Here is a 17,659-nt window from a genome sequence, read left to right as displayed (position 1 = left end):
CCAACTGTGAGAACATTTGCCAGAGATTTCCCAAGAGCAGGCTTAACTCTTCCTGCTCCATCAGAATGGGCCTCTTCGTGGTCTTCACACTTCTCGGGGCCTTGGGCCACTGCCACGCAGGGTCATCTGTCCCCAGAAGCTGGTGCTCCGCTCTTTGGCGTTGGTGCCTGCGTCTTCGGTGGAGCCTGGGGACTGGAATGTTCCCATGGCAGTTTGCCAACAGCGAGAAGACGACGCTTGCCCTGAGAATTTCCACGCGTGGGCTCTGAACCCTCCAGGGAGTCATCTCCCAAGGAGACCCAGCTCTCTAGATGTTGCCACATTGCTCTCCAAAAGGGTCGTGCACATTGACACCTCCACCGACAATGTACAAAAGTTCCCCGTTTCTTCCTGCATCCTCCCTCAAACTTTTAATTTTTTGTTTGACTCTTGGGGGTGAGGTGCTTTCGCCTTGGTACTTTAAATTGTGCTTCTCCGATTGCTAGGGAGGTCGAGATTCTTTTTACGTAGGCATTGACGACTTGGGTTCATGTTTCTACTGCATTTGCAGCAAACATGGTGGTTAAGACCACAGGAACCGGAGCCAGACTCTAGGCTCAAGCGCAGCTCCACCACTTACTCGCCCTGTGACTTTAAACACATTATTTAACCCTTTCTGTGTCTGTTTCTCCATCTTGTTAGAAATACGGCAAGCCCCCCAAGTCAGGGGTCCTAGTAGAACACAAAACATACTCGGGAGCCAGGCAGCAAGGCAAACATCTTTACTTCTACATAGAAGGGTGTGCACACATGGTCTGGAAGTGCATGCACACGGAGCAGGCAGTCTGCTTGGGTTTATAATCCCTTACGCAGGTGACCTGTCCTTTGCTCTTGATTGGAGCTCAGGCGCACAGTCTTTCGCGATTGGCTAACTCAAAGGGAGGGGTTGGCCTTTGCTGTTTCAAGATGGCAGCCCCCAGGGGAGCTGCAAGCCATGCGGCCAACATGGCGGCTGCCAAGTCACACAGTCCAAAATGGCGGCTGTCTAAACTGTTCTTTGACAGAAAAGATGACTTGTTTATTCTCACAATCTATGAATATCTATCTCACAGGGATATGATAAAGATTAAATGAGCTCACGGATCTCAAGTGATTAGGGCAGTGCCTGGCTACTATCACCATCATTGGTATGAGTTTATAGGGTTTCTTTCTATATCCTCAGACTCTTTCTTTGTCAGAGTTACATTTTAAATATCTTTTCCCAAATGTCTGAAATTTGTCTTCTTACATTGTTTATAGAATCTTTTGTCATTGCAGAACATCTAATGTTAATATAATGTAATAAAAATGTATCCTTATTTTTTCCCATATAATTTGAGGTTTGGGTATAAAGTTTAAGAACTCTCTCAGTACACAAGGTCGTAAAGACCTATATTTTCTTCTAAAATTCTAAAGTTGTGCTGTTTTTGGTTTTTTTTTACTTGTAGGATTTTAGCCCACTTGTGATATAAGAGAGGGATCCAATTTTGTGTTTTTCCGTATGGATAATTAATTTTCCAAAGACTATTTTTTGAACAGTCATTATTTTCCCATTGATTTCAAAATTGCACATTTAGCCCCGCTGGTGTTGCTCAGTGGTTGAGCGTCAACCTATGAACCAGGAGGTCACAGTTCAATTCCTGGTCAGGGTACATGCCTGGGTTGCAGGCTCGATCCCCAGGAGGGGGAGTGCAGGAGGCAGCCGATCAATGATTCTCTCTCATCATTGATGTTTCTATCTCTCTCTCCCTCTCCCTTCCTCTCTGAAATCAATAAAAATATTTTTAAAATAAATAAATAAATAAATAAATAAATAAATAAATAAATAAATAAAATTGCACCTTTATCCTATGTCGAATGTCCAGATATGAGTGTGTTTCTGCACTTACCATCTTGTTCCGCTGATTTATTTTTCCAATTCTCACACCATCCCACTGTCCTGATTTCTAAGACATTTAAAAATAAGTCTTCATATCTCATAGGACAAGTCCCACCATTTTTTAAAATGGAATCTGGGTTCTTGGCCCCTTGCTCTTGTAGAGTCCTTTGGAGTTTGAAGGACAGTGTAGACATCTAATGTCTGAGAAATTCAAGCAACAGGAGACGGGCTGGTAGCTGCTCATGCAGAGCAAGGGGAGGTATTTCCCATTCCCAGAATTTACCTGAGCGAAGTATAGTTATTTCCCATGGGCCAGTTATGGGCCATAAGAAAGAGAGCATTTTCCTTTGTGTAATCATCATAGCTCCATTTAAGAAGGCCAGCTTCGCTCTGGCCAGTTTGGCTTGGTGGATGGAGCGTCGGCCTGTGGACTGAAGGGTCCCGGGTTCGATTCCGATCAAGGGCACATGCCCGGGTTGTGGGCTTGATCCCCAGTGGGCGGGCGTGCAGGAGGCAGCTAATCAATGATTCTCTCTCATCATGGATGTTTCTATCTCTCTCTCCCTCTTCTTTCCTCTCTGAAATCAGTAAAAATATATTTTTTAAAAAAAGAAAAAAGAAGGCAAACTTGTAAAAAGAACTAGAGTTGCACCCTAGCTGGTTTGGCTCAGTGGATACAGTGTCAGCCTGTGGACTAAAGGGTCCTGGGTTCGATTCTGGTCAAGGGCATGTACCTCTTTTGCAGGCTCCTTCCCGGCCCGGACCCTGGTCAGGGCGTGCGCAGGAGGCAACTAATCTATATGTTTCAGTCATATTGATATTTCTCTCTGTCTTTCCCTCTCTCTTCCACTCTTTAAAAATCAATGGAAAAATATCCTCAGGTGAGGGCTAAATAAATAAGGTTTAAAGAAAAAAAGAACAAAATAAAAAAGAAAAAAAGAACTAGAGTTGCTATGGGAGGATTCCAAGTAGCAAGGTGGAAAAGACTCTCCTGAATGAATGCAATTGCAGAGGAGAGATTCCCAGAACTAGGAGGACTCAAAGAGAGCCCCCAGAAGAGCCCCATTCTAGAAAAGTCAGCTTAAACTTCCACCCAGCCCAGGGTGTTCTGATACCAGCTCATCACAGCATTGGGCAAGGAGAACCTTCCCTATTGCCCTTCTCCCTTCCCCTGGTTCAACCCTAGAGAGTCCGAGACCACGTGATGAGTGCGTGGGGGGAGGAGGAACTCCAGGGAGGGAAGCATATGGAACACTGCCGTGCTGTCTATCCCACCTGCTGCAGGCTCCGGTGAGAGAGGGAGATAAGCTTTCACTTTGCGGTGTTGGAAGTTCTGACTATTACCTGGAACTGTACATCAAAGGACTGTTTACTCAGAGTGGCCCAAAAAGTCAATGACTGCCCTGGTTGGTTTGGCTCAATGGTTAGAGCGTGGGCCTGCGGACTGAAGGGTCCCAGGTTTGATTCCTGGTCAGGGCACATGCCTGGGTTGTGGGCTCGATCCCCAGTAGGGTGCGTGCAGGAGGCAGCCGATCAATAATTCTCTCTCATCATTGATGCTTCTATCTCTCTCTTCCTCTCCCTTCCTCTCTAAAATCAATGAAGTATATATATATATTTTTTAAATCAACGACTTTTCATTTATTCAGGGGCAAGAAAGAACTAGCCCTACAGTTCAGCTTACAGGGACAATAGCAAGAGGCAAAGACGGCACTGCATGACTGTGTCCCGTGCATGTATCCTATTTACGTGACGTATCAGATACCTGTTATTTTTACCACACTGCTGAATTAAATTTGCTAATATTGTACCTACATTCTAAAGCGTGATTAATAGATAACAACTCTTTTCTTGTTTTCTTCTTGTCCACTTTGGTATCAAAGTCGTGCCTACTTCGTAAAAGGTTCTGGGTAGCTTTCCCACTTTTCTGTCATCTGCAAGATGTATAATATAAGGATTGCATGTTTGTTGATTTTGTAAAAGTTGTGTCTGAAACCATCTGAGCCCAGTGACTTTGGGGATCAGGGGACAGGAGAATATAATCTGTCATTCCACTTAGGTACAGATACGGACTCAATGGCCTGGAAGCTAGCAAAAGATGGGGTGCTATTGTCCCTCTGTATCACGGGACACTCACCTAAGGTACCATAGATGGCCCAGGGTTCATGGTTCAGAGAGAATACGAGTGTCAATTTGTATGTCAAATTTTAGTAAAGCTAGATTTCTTTTTTTTTTTTTTAGATAAAAAGTAAAAGATACTGAAAAAAATGGAAAAATATTGCCTCCTTATACACCAGTGGAACCTATTATGTACCCCATCTTTGGAGAGCGCTAGAGAAAGAGCTGAGCATGGCCAGCAGCTACAGCAATTCCCTCAGACCACCTTTGGAGAAAAGGGGAGGATGACGGGAGGAGGGGGTTGCATTGGGCAGTGGCCATTTGCAGGTTTTTCAACCTGTGGGAGGCAGCATGATATCGTGCATTTTCCAATTAGTTTCATCACAAGAATCACTGAGCACACTTGTTAACAAAAGATACTCCCAGACATTAGCCCACACTTACTGAATCACAATCTCCAGGGGGAAGGGGGAGGGTGCCTTAGAACGGGTATTTTTCATAGACACTCCAGAAAGTCTTGTAAATAGACAAGTTTGGGAAACACACAAAAGAAGAATAAGCATGGGCTTTGGAGTTAGGCCAGGACTGAATAATGACTCACTCTTTAATAGTTGTGTGGCTTAGAGCCCGTCATTTAATCTCCCTGTGCCTCCATTTTCTTGCTTAGAAAGGGGGTTAATCATACCTCCCTGATAAGGTAGCCGTGAGGATCAAATGAGAGGTTACATGTAAAACACTTCACACATGCCTGGCACTTAGTAAATGGTCATCTTTATTATACAGACAGGTTCTGGAAGAAAACATGAGGCTTATGTCACCAACCTACAAAGACATTCAGTATTCATTCTTTTTGTTGTTGTTGTTAAACCTCACCTGAGGATATATTTTCCATTGATTTTTTAGAGAGTGAAACATCGATGTGAGAGAGACCCATCATTTGGTTGCCTCCTGCACGCACCCCAACCTGGTTGGGGATCGAGCCTGCAACCAAGGTACATGCCCTTGATCAGAATCCAACCCGGGACTCTTCAGTCTACAGGCCAACGCTCTATCAATTGAGCCAAACCAAGCAGGACAAAAAATTCATTCTTGTTTATTTGTTCAGCATCCAGTCTCATTTTTCTGGTAACAGTGTCTGTTTTTTGTTGTTGTTTTGTTGTTTTTTCCTTAGAGAATCACTACCACCTTCTATTGTTAGTTGACATGGTTCAGGTTGATGGATTTGACCCTGCCTTTCACCTCTAGGGGTGACATGATCAAGGCCTGGCCAATCAGCAGGCTACATTCCCCCTGCCCATCATACTAGTTCCGAATGAGGACCATGACCCAAATTGGTCCAATGACATTCAGTCTTGGGACTTTCACTAGAACTGTGAGCCTGGAGATGAGTTGCCACCTGCCATCTTGCCAGAGGAGGGAGGACCAGCTGAGAATGCAGCAGCAGAGGAGAGAAGAGCTCATCTGTGGAGAGCATGGGGCCAAATCCTGAAGATATTTTTGAGCCCTGGAATCTAGACATGCTGAAGCCACTCCATCTTGGGACTTTTCAGTTAGGTGAGACAATAAACATTTTTAAATAAGATATTTGAGTTACATTTTCTGCTACTTGCTTCCAGAGGGGTCCTGCCAATGATTTATTTAAAATAATTTTTTATTGATTTCAGAGAGAAAGGGAAAGGGATCGAGAGAGAGAGAAAGAGAGAGAGAGAGAGAGAGAGAGAGAGAGAGAGAGAGAGAGAGAAGCATCAATGATGAGAGAGAATCATTGATTTGCTGCCTCCTGCATGCCCCACACTAGGGATCGAGACCAAAACCCAGGCATGTGCCCTGACCGGGAATCGAACTGTGACCTCCTGATTCATGGGTCGATGCTCAACCATTGAGCCACGCCAGCCAGGCCTGCCCATGATTTTTAAGGCATTTCTTCTATTTTAGTCTCCAGCTTACTATGTAATCATGCAAGCCCTTTTTTTTCCTCCGATATAGTTCCTAACTTTATTAGGAAGAAGCAATCCGTGACCTTAGCATTTAGATTTAATGGATAATGGACATTTCTAAGGCATGACCATGCTCTGGGGATTAGAAAACTCATCCTTTCCATCTAAATGGATTCTGTTCTCTCAGGGTGGGAAGGAGCTGATATTTAGGTAGGTCCCCATTTTTGCTCTCCAAACTCTGAGAAAGGTTGCCATGAAAGGGCAACACAACAATTAAAAGCTGTTGGATAGGAGAATGACAGGCCTGGCTGGTATGCAACACTGTGCAGCTGAGATGATTATTCTCAATTAATAGGCAAACATTGCACAATTGTCTCTTTCAAGTCCTGAGTGCTAATATATAATACACAATCAGAGGGCATTGTACGTTGCAATACAACTCATTAGCCAGTGCCAATGCTTTACCCCCTGGAAACAAAATAGTCCATTGTCTCTCAAAGCCGCAATTTGGAGTCTTTTAACTTTGCAGCTATGGGCCAGGTGAGCGATTTCAATTTGGGAAAAAAATATTAATGGAATTGGGAATAAAAAATTCCTATTGGAATTCATTATTAAGGCAAAACCGGTGGCCAGTAGAACTGGGGGGGGGGGAGGGGGAGGTTGGGAAAGTGGACTTTGACTCCCATGACTCCCACCAGGAACCCCATTCAAGGACCTTTGGCAGATCTGGCTGAGGCAGCATCTGTCCTGCCGAGGGCCATCCCAGAATGGACATGTCCCTGTGTGACTGCCCAGTAAATACCAGATAGATTGGGTCATTTTACGCAAACCTGGAGGACTTGGCTGCCTGCGTACATGCTCTATGGATGAACTCACTTCTCCGTAGTCCCTCACGGCTGCCCAAGTCTGAGCAGCTCAGACAGCAGCAGACAGAGGTGAGGAGAGCGCGGGCGGGCGATCAGAGAAACCCAAGGAAGGGGGATTATATTACTGTCAGATCACAGGGAGGGGACACATTGGGACAGATTGACGGGCGAGCCTAACGGGCTGGCAGGGAGCTGAGAACTGTCACAGCCGGCTCTGCAGAGCCAGCTGCCTTGTGTGTACAGAGTGCAGGCCAGGCGGGAGGAGAAAACCTTAACACTGACTGAAAACACTCAGCCGTCCGACAGCCCACCGGCTGGAAACAAAGCACGCCTTGTGGACTCCAAATCCCCCAACCAAAGGGGTATCTCCAGTGTCACCCAGTCTTCCTAAGGCATGTCTCCACCAGACCTTCAACAAACACTTGTTAAGAGCCTTCTAAATGTCAGGGCTGTGCTAGGGGCTGGGTGCACAGAGGAACTATGTACTTCCTCCTTTTTTTGTTTTGTTTTGTTTTGTTTTGTTTTATTGTTTTGTGTACTTCCTTCTAAAGAGCTCACCGCCTGGTAAACAATTTCAAAAAAGGAAAACTGCAATAGGAACTGAGATCAAAGGGAGCACGGATCTCGTAGGAGCTCGGGAAAGATGCACCAGATCGTGTAAGCTGTGCTCGAAAGCTAAAGAGTTTGTGAGTATCTTCTAACACGTGCAAACCACTCTTCAAATGCCACCCAACATGAGGCCCACCCAACAGTTCTCTCTTATCCAACCCAGTCTCCTCTTTATGACCTCAATATGGTAAAAATATCCCCCATGGCCGGTAAGGTCTAGCAATAATGTAATGCCGTGTTCTTCTCTGTGTATGTTCTCTATAGATGTTTTCACATCTTGGTTGTCTTTCTTTTTTGAGTGTGTTGTTTACTCTGGTTGGTAGAATGTGATATTAAAAAAGGCAGGCTTGGCCCGGCTGCGTGGCTCAGTGATTATGAGCCAGGAGGTCACAGTTCAATTGCTGGTCAGGGCACATGCCTGGGTTGCAGGCTCAGTCCCCAGTAGGGGGCATATAGGAAGCAGCCGATCAATGATTCTCTCTCATCATTGATGTCTCTCTCTCTCTCTCTCTCTCTCTCTCTCTCTCTCTCTCTCTCTCTCTCTCTCTATTTCTCTCTGAAATCAATAAAAATAGATTTTTTAATAAAAGGCAGGCTTTAATTTTATGGAGCATTTAGCTTCATTTTGAATAAGAATAAAGCCCCTAGGTCCAGAGATTTACCCATCAATCTGAGCCAGAGGCCTAGCATGTGTCTACTGTGTCCTTAGTTACTGGGGGCCACAGCAGGAGACCACAAATAATTGACTTCTTTCAAAACTACCATCAGATATGCCATCAGGAGGACACAGCCTTTAGGTAGTTTGGCAGCAGTATTACATTAATAAGGGTAAATAAGGGTAAATGTGGGGGGGTGCATGTGCATGTGTAATGTTTTACAATCCCCTTGAGGGCAGCAGAGATAATAATTACTATGAACCTGCAAGCATAATCCCTGATATTGACAAGGCACACTCCATTATTTCTTCATATCTAAAGAATATAAACTCACTGAGATTTGAACTTTTAAGGCCTGGCCGGGTAGCTCAGTTGGTTAGAGTGTTGACCTGATACACCAAGGTTGCGGGTTCGATTCCCGGTCAGGGCACATACAAGAATCAACCAATGAATGCATAAATAAGTGGAACAACAAATCGATGCTTCTCTCTCTCTCTCTCTCTCTCTCTCTCTCTCTCTCTCTCCCTCTCTATATATAAGAAAAACTAATAAAAACTAATAATAATAAAATGAAGTTTAAGAAAATTAAAGCCCTAAACTTTTAAAATATCATATTCTACCAACTACATGAAACAAACCACTCAAAAATAAAAACAACAGAGATATGGAAACATACAGAGAGAATGTACACAGAGAAGAACACAAACAGTGAATCGTTATGAGACCTAAAGGGCCTGGGGAATACTTTTACCACGTTGAGGTTGAGGTCATGACCATGGGACTAGATGGGGCTGGAGGAAACTGTTGGACAGGCATGATGGAGGATGTGGCATGTGAAGAGTGGTTTATGCAACAGAAGACACCTTTTATACAATCTGTGCTATTTTAGTGTGAAAAGATAATGCAAAGTCTTGTTCTCACCCCTTTCCCTACCTGTCCAGTTCTTACAGATTGTACAGCAACCCCCCAACCATTTTGATTAGTTTCTTACTTATCTTCCCCAACTTTGTTCATGCAGATCAAATACAACAATATTTTTTATTTTGTTGTACAAAAGATAACATACTATACACTCTGATATTAGCCTTGCCTTGTTTTTTCACTTAATAATGTAACTTGAAGAATGAATAGAGAAAATGTGGTACATATACAATGGAATATTATTCTGCCATTAAAAAGAAGAAAATCCTAATCATTTGCAACAATGTAGGTGGATCTTGAGAGCATTATACTAAGTGAAATAAGTCAGACATAGAAAGGCAAATACTGTATGTGGAATCTAAAAAAAAAAAAAAGAAAATGGCCTGGCCGGTGTGGCTCAGTGGTTGAACATCGACCTATGAACCAGGAGGTCACAGTTCAATTCCTGGTCAGGGCACATGCCTGGGTTTTGGGCTCAGTCCCCAATGTGGAGCATGCAGGAGGCAGCTTATCAATGATTCTATCTCTGTCTCTCTCCCTCTCCCTTCCTCTCTGAAATCAATAAAATATATTTATAAATAAATAAATAAATAAATAAATGAAAGAAAATGAACTCCTGGAAGCAAAGAACAGATTGGTGGTTGCCAGAGGCAGTGGGTAGAGGTGGGAGAAATGGGTGAAGGTGGTCAAAAGGTACAAACTTCCAGTTCTAAGCTCTGGGGGGGTCTAATGTACCGCGTAGTAACTAGCGTCAATATTGTGTTGTATATTTGAAGGTTGCTAAGAGACTAATTCTTAAAAGTCCTTGCCCTGGTTGGTGTGGCTCAGTTGGTGGGGTGTCAACCCAACACACAGTGACCTGAGCAAGGTAATCTAATCTTCCCTGGGAGTGATATTTGAATATGATTGTCTGTTGGAATTGTTAAGCTCCGAGATAAGTTTTTTTAGATCTTCTTAACTGACATATAAATTCAAACTGTCTCAGGATGGACCTAAGTAAAAACAACCAGAGCTTTTTAAAAAAAAAAAGAGAGAGAGAGAGAGAGAGCTGGAAAGTTCTGAAGGCATCCTTTGAATCTCTGGACGCAGCCTTGCTCCAAATCAGTGGCCCTTAGGCATCCAGGAATGAAAGACTCTAAATTCTTTTTTTTAAAAATATATTTTTATTGATTGTTTACAGAGAGGAAGGGAGAGAGATGGAGCATTAGAAATATCGATGAGAGAGAAACATCGATCAGCTGCCTCCTGCACACCTCCTACTGGGGATGTGCCCGCAACCAAGGTACATGCCCTTGACCAGGAACGAACTTGGGACCTTTCAGTTCGAAGGCCGACGCTCTATCCACTGAGCTAAACCGGTTAGGGCTCTTTGTGGTTTTTTTTGGTGTGTTTTTTTTTTTAACTTAACCTAGTTTAATACACCTTTCTGTAATTTGCAATCAAAAGAGTTCTAACTCTCTTCAATAGACATGATGGTTCCCACATTACAGAAAAAAAAAAAAAAAAAACAGGCTGGGAGAGGTTAAATTCAATCACGGTGACGATGGATTTCCCACTCTCCGCTCTCACTTTCTGGTATTCACACTGTTAGCACCGGCAGCGCCCCTCTGTGCGCTGTATCTCCAGGAAGATTCTCCACCCATAACCGGGGGAAAGGCCATATAAAGGTATGGAGGCTGCTCGTTACCCTCTGATATAGTCAAGATCCTGAATTAGATCTGTTCTATTTCTGCTCATCAGCCTGCTTTTCCTGCAGCAAGGTGCAAATCTCCCTGGCCTGCTTCTCCTGATGGTCAAGGTCTTGGCCTTCCTCCCTCATGTCTACCCGGAAGGGTGTCAAAGGTCAATATTCAATGAGGTCACACTCCAGTCAGGCCTAGAGGGGTTTTTCATATCAAGAGGAGAAATTTGGTTTTCTAACGCCCTTTTATAATTTGGAATTTGTACCTAAAGTAGAGTGTACCTGGAAAACAGAAAAATATTCTAAGTTGGAACTAGGTCCTTTAAAAATCCTCTTTCCTGTGGAACAGCTAACACTTAGAGCTTCAGAATTAGACATTTTCTTTAGCTTGAAATACAGAATTCTCTTAAAATGCAACTAGCCCCTGAGAGGGTTTACATGCAAGTCTTGTTGACAATGGGTACCTCACCATGAATTCATTTCGCATATTATTTCCTTGGAGCCTATTTTCATTGAGGGAGTAGGAGGCACAGGAGGGTAAATAGAAGAAAACTGAGAGGAGAGGCAGAGGGTACTACTGATGGGGGGGACAGGGGAGTGAGGGGAGGGAGACTAGAAATGGAGAGATGAAGACAGTTACTAAAAGCTTTCTTCCTAAGTCACTTCTGAGATACAGCTGTGAACCACTGTGAGGGTTGAGTCAAGCTAATATGACAGCTACCATTAGGAATGAATTGACTTGTACAGATTCTCTGAGCTCTGAGGGGAGTCTCTAATTTAGTGCCAGAGCCAACCATCTTTTCACATATTGTTCTACTTGGTCATTTTTGGCATGGCTCAAGACCCTTCATGGGCTAGAATTAATTTGCATCCAGAAATCAGATCCAATATTCATAGCATGTAACTGCAGCTGTCCCATATTGTCAGCAAATACCAGCTCCCCAAGCAATTTATTCTACCTGGACAGAACTCACTTCATAAGCTTAGCGGTTTTCAAGTGTCATCCAGAATCCTTGTGGATTCCTCATCTATAAAAGTTTAATTCCCACGTGGCCGGTGTGGTGCAGTGGTTGGGCATCGACCTATGAACCAGGAGGTCCTGGTTCAATTCCTGGTCAGGGCATATGCCCAGGTTGTGGGCTTGATCCCCAGTGTGGGGTGTGCAGGAGGCAGCCAATCAATGAATGATTCTCTCTCATCATTGATGTTTCTATCTCTCTCCCCCCCTCTCTTTCCTCTCTGAAATCAATAAAAATATTTTTTTAAATAAAAATAAAAATCACTCGTTCTCCTGTGCAAGTCTCCTAAAATTCTTTCTCAGGATATGGCAAGAATTCCATTCCCATAAGCAACAGGTGAGGACCAGGACCCCCCCCCCCCCCCATTTCTACAGGTAACAGTGGGAGGCTGCAGAAATCATAGAAACTGACCATGTCCAAAGCCAAAATAGAGAAGAGGGCTCCTACATAGTTAATATTTGTATTTTTTCCCCCTCACATCAGCTCCAAGAATCTAACACTGTGTTCTAAAGGCCCAACAGCCATTTCTTGGTTAATTGATTCTCCAGACCTGGGGTGGGGGCAGGGTAGAAGTTGATAAAATTTGAAAATGTAACATGAAAAATAGCAAAGCACAAAAGGGAAAGGAGACAAGAGAACATTCTAAGGAAGGCTATTTTCTGTGTCAGCACTGCTAGTCTTGCCATGAAGGGAGATGACACCTCAGTCCCTTGAGAAACACTAAGTAAAGACTTGCCTGATGGTCTTTTATTGACTGTCCTATTAAATGCCCCAGGGGAGGTAGATGGAATTTGCTTGACTACCATTAAAGAGAAAACCACAGGCCCAAAATGGAGTCACCTGGGCTAAAGCACCAAACCCAGATTTCACACCTGCCGGTTCAACCTTCTCCCAGAATGCAATGTCAGTCTGTCCGTCTGGAATTTTCTAGTGGGTACCGAAGAGGTAATCTGTCACCTGGGCCCATTCCATCCCTCCAAAGGAAGCCCAGGTAATCTGCATGATAAAACCTCCTGCCTTCGCCCAAGGAAAGGTAACCTTGCGTGGGCCAACCTTGCTTTTCTTTTGCTAATAACTTTCTCAGCCTTCCGTATTGCCTGGAAAGCTTGCTAGCTGGGATGCTCCCTAAAGCCCATTCGATCTTCAGATTTCAACTTGATTGAATTTTTGTTCTTTAACACTATTTTGTCCCTACCCTGATTCTTCTCCAGTTTTTAACCTTGTAAATGTGCTCTCACACACACCCCGCCAGAGCTTCAAGCTCCTACCCCTTCCTAAGCCTTGCTCTCCTAGGGCAGTGGTCTGCAAACTCATTAGTCAACAGAGCCAAATATCAACAGTACAACGATTGAAATTTCTTTTGAGAGCCAAATTTTTTAAACTTAAACTTCTTCTAACGCCACTTCTTCAAAATAGACTGGCCCAGGCTGTGGTATTTTGTGGAAGAGCCACACTCAAGGGGCCAAAGAGCCGCATGTGGCTCGCGAGCCGCGGTTTGCCGACCAGGTCCTAGGGTAAACATTCCACTTTCTTTCAAGTCTCAGCACAAAACTTTCTGGGCCTAATTCACATCTTTCAGGTTTTCCTCATCTCTGAAATAGGAATAAGAAAAATATGGTGGGAAAAAAAATAGTAAAACCTATGTATTACAGTTGCTGTGAGGATTAAATATTATATATATTATATATATATATTATATATGTATATATAATATATATATATATATATATATATATATATATATATTTGAAAAACTTGTTGGAAACTGTAAAGGACTATAAAATTAGATGTTTCTATTGTCTTTATTTCTAAAGTGGTTTTGATGGTTACAATTAGGGTACTAGGGCGTTTGGCTGCTGTGTCTCAGGGAGGAGATGAAGATGTTACCAAGAAAAATCCACTCTACTTCAAGTGGAGGTTAGCTCACCTTGCACAAAGCACCTTGAAGAGGAGTCGGTCTGTTTAAAAAACTGGAGGGGTGGGAAAATAAAATATGCAAATACGGAGCCCCAAGGCGCCCTGGGCCTCCAAGGCCTGAGCCCCATCCACCTCCAGGCACCCGGCAGGCTTGTTAGGGACGGAAATAGAATACTGGGGACTAGCTATGAGGTATAAGAAATATTAATCATGCCCTGTAACTGAGATTGTCTTGTTCTGAGTAGAGAAAGCACATTATAACCTGGAAGGCAGTTGTACACCCGCAGGACCTGGGAGTGTGGTCCATTATCATATTATCATGGATAGATTAACAACCTGTTGCCCAAACAATGTAATCTGTAACCATTATACCCAATTTTATTCTTTTTACTTTCCCATGCCTGTAATACCATTTTGCATACTCATTCTTTTTTTTTTAAATATATTTTATTGTGTTTTTTTTACAGAGAGGAAGAGAAAGGGAGAGTTAGAAACATCAATCAGCTGCCTCCTGCACACCCCCCACTGGGGATGTGCCCGCAACCAAGGTACATGCCCTTTGACCGGAATCGAACCTGGGACCCTTGAGTCTGCAGGCCGACACTCTATCCACTAAGCCAAACCGGCTAGGGCTGCATACTCATTCTTATTTCTTTTGCCTACTTCCCCATGTAATCTTTATCCTACCCCATATAAGCAGCTGATTTATGGGGGGGCGGGAGGGGGGAATGGGAGAGCTTGTTTTCATCGATGACCTACAGCTCTCACATACTGCTAGCATTATTGGAATAAACACTCATATGATTCGACCCTCTGCTTAATTGGCTCAAGTAGTGACAGGCAGCTGGGACTCATTGGTTGTGAAGGTTCTGGCTGGCTTCTTCTGGGGGCGTTTCTCTGCTGTCTTACCACCAGCTGTTGCTCCCCAAGCCCACACCTACCAGCCCCTGGGGAGCTAAGACTTAGGGTCCTGGGAGTTTTAACACTTTCCACGATTTTGCAATTGACCAGGAACTCTAAAACTTCCCCAGGCAGTACCCACCACTTCGGGGTGCCCCGCACACTCCATCCGTGGAAAGGCCAGGGAAGTGATGGTGTAATCAAGTGAGATTAAAGGTCGTGGAAAGAACAGGCGAGTCTCTGCAGCAGCTCTAAGTGCCCTGTGTTAGGGGAAAAGACAGGCTTGGGATTCGAATCCCACGTTTCGCCAGGACGTGGGAAACGCCAGAGCAACCTCAGGTAATGGAAAGAATACCAGGCGGGGTGCAAAGGAGGTGCGGAAGGGGGTATGCGGGGGCCAGATCAGCTGTCTGCAAAGGAAGCGGAGCCCTCACTTGTCTGGGGCTACCTCTGGGCAGGCCACAGTTTCTAAGTGTGAAGGATGGGCGGATTACCAGCTCACCGCCTTCACCGAAAGGGCCTGGGGTGTTCCGGTTTCAGCCCCGCTACTGAAATCAGCTATAGAAACCGCTCGAGAAAACACGAGTTCTTTCGTTCTTAGTTCCAATGAGGTGTAAAAAAATAAAAAATAAAAAATAAAAAATGCAAGAAGCGTGAACCGTGCCCAGAAATGCTGCTGTCAGTGCAATCGGGGAGCGAGCTGAGGAGACAGCTGGAGGAAGATAAACTGGGCAGCCAGGGCGCATGCAGCATGTCATGTAAACTGCACGTGTGCACACACGCCACGGTGAGCAACGTCAATGTCGAAACGCAAAGTGTGTAAGCAGCCGAGTCGCCCACAGTTCAGGTCCCGGCTACCGCGAGCCGCTCCTTCTGCGCTTGCGCCCAAACGGTGCCTCGCCCCGCCCCCGAGCCCGTTCGCCCCTCCCACTTCCCCTCCCCTTCCCAGCCCGGCCGCCCGCGCAGAGCCTTGTGGGACACAAACAAAGTGCCCCCCAAACAGGCTGGAGTGAGCGGAACGGCAACGGCGGCGGCGCCGGCCCGCACGCGCGCGCGGCGGCGGCTCCCTCCCAACCTCCCCTCCCCTCCCCTCGGTCCCTTTCCCCTTCCCTCCCCCCCACGCCCGGAAAACGCGAGCCGTCGCCGCGCTGCCTCCTCCACCGCCGCCTGCCTCCGGCCAACCGCCCCCAACGGCCGTCCCCTCGGCTCCTCCCCTTCGGCTCCTCCGAGCACCACGGGCGCCTGCCTCCCGCCGCTCCGCACGCTCCCCGCTCGTGGGCACGTTGCTGCTGCCAGGCGCCATGCCCCGGCCACGGGCTGCTCGCGGGCCTAGGCGCGGCGGCCCGAGATAGGGGCCCCTGGTCTCCCGGGGGAGGAGAGAGGCTCGAGCCGCGCGCTCCGCCCCCTCCCCCCGGGCTGTCGCCGCCGCCGCCGCCGCCACCGCCTCGCCGCCCCAGCTGGCGGGGAGGAGGAGCACCAGGCCTCGGGTCCCCGCACCGCCGCCCGCAGGTAATGGGGAGGGGAGGGGAGGGGAGGAGAGGGCGAACCTCGGCCGGCCGCCGCTCGCCGCCTGCGCCCTCGAGGGCTCCTGCTCAGGGGCTGACAACTGCGCGTTCCCCCATCTGGGCGCTAGACGGAAAGGGAAGCCTTGGTCTGATCACCCCCATCTGCGCGGGAGACACCCCACGGGGTCCCCCCCCCCCCCCCCAGTGGCATTTAATCCTTCGGGGAGGAGACTGGCCGATCTTCCCGGGCGCTGCCCGTCGTTTGCACGCCCATTGCCCGACACCCTAACCCGGAGGAGGCTGAGGTGTTGCGTTGCCTCCTCTCACCTGGGCGAGCCGGGGAGCCCCAGACCTGCCTGCCTTTTCCTTTCCCTCTGCTCCCCTGCTGCGTGTTTTCTCTGGAGCTGGGAAGGAAAGGAATGGCACGTCTTAAAAAAAAAAAAAAAGAAAAATGCAATCACCTCTTTTTCTTCTCCACCTGAGGATCACTCAGCAGCTAGTCATTTGCTGCTGGCCTAACGAGAAAAGGGGGTTAACCTGAAGGGGAATGATGAGTACATTAGAGCTGAAGAGAGGAAATCACGTCTTTCTGAGTTAAATGAATCTTATTAACCAGGTTACAGCCCAATAATTGTGTACCTTCCTTGGAACTTACAAAAATGAAGGCAAAAATTTAAATTTTTTTCAACCTATAGGTAGATAAATAGATCTGTTGCGGTTAGGGGAAAAAAAAAAATCTCTTGAGTTGCACTTATTTTCTGACTAGGCTAAATACCAAAAGCAAACTTCACAATTTGATGACAAATAGTTTGCATAGGTAGAGGTTTTTATGGTTCTCCTAAGGCTGTTCACGGTTTCCGTGGGAATTACTGGATTAAGCAAATATTCAAATCTTCATTTGCCCCCATTACTTCACATCAACTGCCAGTGGATATTTAATTTTACCTAAAGTAGTTTCTTAATATGGAATGTGAAAATAATGAACGCTTTTCTATAGTCTTGTAATTTAGGGTGATTGGATTCATTCATTATGAGAACCAGATTAACTTATTTTACGCAGCGCTGCTAGGCATTTTACATACGTGATCTTATTTAATTCTCAGAACAACCTAACAATTTAGATACTATTACTTGAGTTTTATAGGTGAGACAAAATTAAGTGATATTAAGTAACTTGCCTTAGGCCACCCAACTAGTTAAGTAATAGAGGTGAGATTTGTGGCCAGATATAATTCCAGTGTAGGTGTATTTTCTACTGTACCTCAGATGGGTACACTTTTTAAAAACTTGATTATGAAAAATTTCAGTCTTAAGGAAGTTGAGGAAAAAATACAATGAACACTTCATTACCAAATTCATGTTGTTCCCCCCCTCGTCTCCCTTTTTGTATGTCTCGCATGTGCTACCATTTGAGAACAAGTTGCAAACATCTTGAAATGCAAATATTGCAGTATGCATGTCCTAAAAATAGACACCTTCTCCTGCTAACCCCAATTATCAACATATATAAATTTCCTTATTGTGCCAAAGTCTCTTTGGGAACCCCCCTTACCCCATAGCTATATCCAGTCAAGCTTCATGCATTGCATTTGGTGATTGTCTTTTTTTAAAAGGTGATCCTGACAGCTGACCA

General features: G+C 45.4%; 1 protein-coding gene across 3 annotated transcripts in view; it reads left to right on the top strand.

The window, feature by feature from the left end:
* Window positions 1-15,486: 15,486 nt before the first annotated feature.
* ZBTB44 (zinc finger and BTB domain containing 44) overlaps window positions 15,487-17,659 on the top strand; it is a 45,909-nt gene continuing 43,736 nt past the window's right edge. For all 3 annotated transcript variants that reach the window (XM_079763145.1, XM_079763144.1, XM_079763146.1), the window contains exon 1: window positions 15,487-16,030. The gene's annotated coding sequence lies outside the window, so the exon portion shown is untranslated. The remainder of the gene's footprint in view (window positions 16,031-17,659) is intronic.

Source organism: Cnephaeus nilssonii, assembly GCF_951640355.1.
Source record: "Cnephaeus nilssonii genome assembly, chromosome: 22".
NCBI classification, from domain to species: domain Eukaryota; kingdom Metazoa; phylum Chordata; class Mammalia; order Chiroptera; family Vespertilionidae; genus Cnephaeus; species Cnephaeus nilssonii.
Note: the sequence above shows the minus strand (reverse complement) of the source record. Positions and strands in the feature narration are given on the sequence as shown.